This window comes from Penaeus vannamei, chromosome 9 (assembly GCF_042767895.1).
Source record: "Penaeus vannamei isolate JL-2024 chromosome 9, ASM4276789v1, whole genome shotgun sequence".
NCBI classification, from domain to species: domain Eukaryota; kingdom Metazoa; phylum Arthropoda; class Malacostraca; order Decapoda; family Penaeidae; genus Penaeus; species Penaeus vannamei.
This window is the reverse complement of record NC_091557.1, coordinates 30,677,624-30,682,623: the sequence shown is the minus strand read 5'-3', so window position 1 is coordinate 30,682,623 and position 5,000 is coordinate 30,677,624.

Genomic DNA, 5,000 nt, shown 5'->3' with positions numbered 1-5,000 from the left:
TATTTTCTTTTTATCATCATTACTTCATCATTATCACTAGTTACCATTATCATGATTATGATCATGGTGAAGATAATAATGATGATGATGATCATCATCATTATTGTCACCATCACAATCATTATTGTTGTCGTTATTATCATTATTACTATTATTTTTATCATCATCATCATTATCATCATTTTTATTGTCATTATTATTATCATAACTATTATTGTTGTTGTTGTTGTTGTTATGATTATCATTATCATTATTGTTATTATCATTATTATTTTTTATTATAATCATCATTATCACCATTTTTTGTTATCATTATTATTATCATCATAATTACTTTTACTATCATTTTTATGTTATCATTATCAATGTTATTATCATTATTATTAATATCATCATTATTGCTGTTGTTATAGTTGTTATTGTTAATGATGGTAATGATAATGATAATTATAATAATGATAATGATAATGATAAAAATTATCACAATAACAATAACAATGACAATGATAATGATAATAATCAGAAACGTAGGCCTTTACTCTACACTAAGCACCGCAGTTAGCTAAGTACTCTTTTGGAGGCAATTTGTGTCCAACATGCCCACCGCTTTTAAATAGATCCCCTTTTTATGATTTCAATAAAAGCATAGTCCCATATCGAAACAGGAAATAAAGTGTTCGGTATTTTCATATTCCAACCAGGTTCAGAACCGCACGAACGTAATGGGTAGAACCGGCTTGAAATGAACCCGGTGAGGATACTGTACGTTCGGCCTATATTAAGCAGTGACGGAATAAGTGATAATACATGGATCTCTGGGTACTCATAATTGATAGGCTTGGTATTGTGCATTATCCTAATGAGTTGTACGTAATATCTGTCAGTATCAATAGAGACAGACAAGAACTGAAATGCTAAAATATGCTAGTCAATTGTTGTTAAATGTTGATAAAATGTAACACATCTACAAACGCACATCAATTAAATGTCACGCTATTACGTTACTGTTGGCATGACTGTCCACGCCGGCGGAGTTTACAAACATATTGTGTGGGTGAAATTATAGTGATAGGTTTTGTTGTGTTTGGAAAAAAATGTTATTTTTAGTATGGTGAATATGTGAAGATTTTTTTTCCTGTTACGTGTACGTATGCTTACGTAACTATCTAAATGTGTACATTCATAGCTGCATACATACGTTCATACACTTATTTGCATACGTACAAACATACATATATGCGTATTCACATGCATACATATAGAATATACATGCACACAGACACATAGATAAGTATAGATGCTCAGACACACACACACACAACACAGCACAAACGCACACTCACACACGCACACCACAACACAGCACAAACGCACACTCACACACACACACAACACAACACAGCACAAACGCACAGTCACATCACACACATAACACAACACAGCACAAACGCACAGTCACATCACACACATAACACAACACAAACGCATAGTCACATCACACACACACACACACATCCACACCCACACACACAACACAAACGCACAGTCACATCACACACTTAACACAACACAGCACAAACGCACAGTCACATCACACAAACTCACACACACATCCACACCCACACACACAACACAAACGCACAGTCACATCACACGCACGCATCACTCCCTCCCCGATTCGAAGCAGCGACCCGAACTTGCGAGATCCGACGAGAAACAACGAGACGATGTACACACCCCTCACTGCACCGCGATCCTATAATGAGAAAGCTGGCGTTTGCGAATGCCTTTGAGAGCGTTTCCGATCCCTCTTCTCGGCCCGATCTCTTTACCCTTTTGTCATCCTCGATTCTCTTTGGCATTTGTCTCACCCTTTTCCTTCTGTACCCTTTTTATCTTAATTCCTCTCCCCTTCTTCCTTCTCCCCCTTATTCTGCTACACTTGACTGGCGATGCAGAAGTATTTTTTCCCCGTTTTCCTTTATTTTTTTTCTCTCTCTTATTCTAGGACTGATTGCACCACCATCGGCCGCCTGCAACCTCGATATTGCTCGCCGAGGCTTGACGTTCCCCCATGAGGCGCTGTGGTGATGAGTGGTGGTGAAAGGTCGTGAGTGGTAGTGATGCGTGATGCTGAGAGGTGATGAGAGGTGTGATGAATGGTATACTGAGGTAAAATTATGAATGGGAGGTGGTGATGAGTAGTGGTGGTGATGAGTAGTGGTGGTGATGAGTAAGTGGTCTGATGAGTAGTGGTGGTGATGAGTAGTGGTCTGATGAGTAGTGGTCTGATGAGTAGTGGTGGTGATTAGTATTGGTGGTGATGAGTAGTGGTGGTGATGCGCGGTGTCAAGGAGTGGTGGGGATGCGTGAGAGCGAGGCACTAAGGTGCGGGGAGATGCTGGATGGGAAGTAGTGGTGGTGATAAATGGTGGTGATGCGTGGCGGTGGGGATAAGCAGTGATGAATGGCGGTGATGCATCGTGGTGATGAGTGGCGGAGGGTAATGGTGTGTTCAAGCAGGTGTGGGCGCGTGTGATGCAGCGTCTTCTTGGGCACGATCTCTGCACTCCAAGGATTCTGACCTTGGGTTGCTGTGGATCTGCTTCTGTTTTGGGTGAAACATATTCGTTGTTGTGTAGCAATAGTACTCTTGTATGTAATAGTAATGGTGGTAGTTTTTTCTAGTAGTAGTAGTAGCAGCAGCATTAGAACTGATATCAGTATTAAGAGTAGTAATAATAATTGTAATAATATCAACCGTAAGTAGCAACAGAATTTAGGTAACAGGTGAGGTAATAATAATTCTAATGATGACATACCCAGTCCAGGTTTAACTTCATCAATAACAACGCTAGAAATAAGAATAATAATGATTGACGTAATGACAGTGTGGCACCAATCACCTTGAAGCACCACGTCAGAGACTCTGAAATCTGCATTATCCCATACCTGTTCCTAGCGGGCAGAATGTGTACACATCAGGTGGCCGTTTTAACTTATGTTCATAATCTGATACTATGTTTGACGAATCAACACCAGTTACTGAAAAATGGGGAAAATAATAACAATGGAGTCAAACCAATCGACTTTTTGCTGGATTGACTGAATGCAGCAATTATTATGAAGTAATAACAAACGAATCGACTTTTTGCTGGATTTACTTAACACCAATTATTATGAAATACTAGTGAAGCCCATACCAAGAGAGAAAGGCTAGACTGTGCTTGCATGATAATCAGTCAGGGAATTCAAGGTGACTGATCACTTTGATGTGTTAAGATACCTTTAGGGAAAAGGCAGGTGACCCATATATGGAAAAGGATAATACTTAAGAAAGAAGGCTCTGGAATATCTAAGCAGGCATATAGATTACTTCATTGAAAATATAAGCAAATTCAGCAATGGTTTCAGAAGAAAAATGAAAAAGAACATAGAGTTACATGGTCCATGAAAGAGGGCGTTTTTTTGTTATTGTTATTATTACTACCATTATTATCACCTTCATTAACATTTTCATTATTTGTTGTTGTTATTATAATTTTCATATTATCATAATGATATGGTACTGCTGATGATCCTTTTATCAATGCTTTAACCAGTGTCATCACTATCATTATTATCATTACTATCATTATAATTTTCCTTATACATGTTTTGATACCGTTCTCATTACCAGTCATAGTAACACCCTTTACATATTCTTTATCGTGAATGGAAAAACACTCCACCGTGTTGATACTATGGTAGAAAAACCCACAATGCACAAACTAGATTTATTGAAGAAAGAGAGACAACAGTTTCAGAATCGCCCTCGATTCCATCTTCGGGTCTGACCCGAAGATGGAATCGAAGACAAATTCCGAAACTGATGTCTCACTTTCTTCAATAAATATAGTTTGTGCATTCTTTATCGTCTCATGACGAAATATATCGTGATAATGTAAATAATAAGGATGATGATGATTATATTAGTAATGATAATGATAATAAAGTTCCTGATAATAAAAATTATATTTATAATCATAGTTATTATTGTAATTATAATTATCGCTATCATTATCATGATAATGATAATGGTAATGGTAATGACAATGATAATGATATTAAGAATGATAATTATGATAGTAATGATGATGATAATATTCATGACAATAATAATAAGAGTAATGATAATGATAATGATAATAATGATAATGGTAGTGATAATGATAATAATGATTACAAAAATAATGATAATAATAATAATAATAATAACAATAATAATGATAATAATAATAATAATAACAATGAAAATAACGATAACAATAATAACAATAGCAATGATAACAAAGATGATAATAATAATGATAAAAGTAATAATAATGATGATGATAACAATAATGATAATAACAACAACAATAATACTGATAATAATAATAATAATGATAATAATAATAACAACAACAATAATAATAATAATGATAATGATAATGATAATGAAAATAATAATAAAAACAATAACAATGATAATAATAATAAAGATGATGATGATGATGATGATGATGATGATGATGATGATGATGATGATGATATCAATAATGATGATGAGGATGATAATGATGATGATGATAATAATAATAATGATAATAATAATAATAATAATAATAATAATAATAATAATAATAATAATAATGATAATAATAGTAATAATAATAATAATGATAATGATAATACTGATAATGATAATAATGGTATTAATGATAATGATGATAATAATAATGATAAAAATAATAATGAAGTAGAAGTAATAATGATAATGATAATAATGATAAAAATAATGATGAAAATAATGATACCAATATGTATACTTCCCTACTACTGGTAATAATAATGATAATGATAACATTGATAATAGTAATGATAATAATTATAGTAATAAAAAAGACAATAGAAATGATAACGATAACGATAATGACAATATTCATGATGATGATAATAATGAATATAACAATGATAAT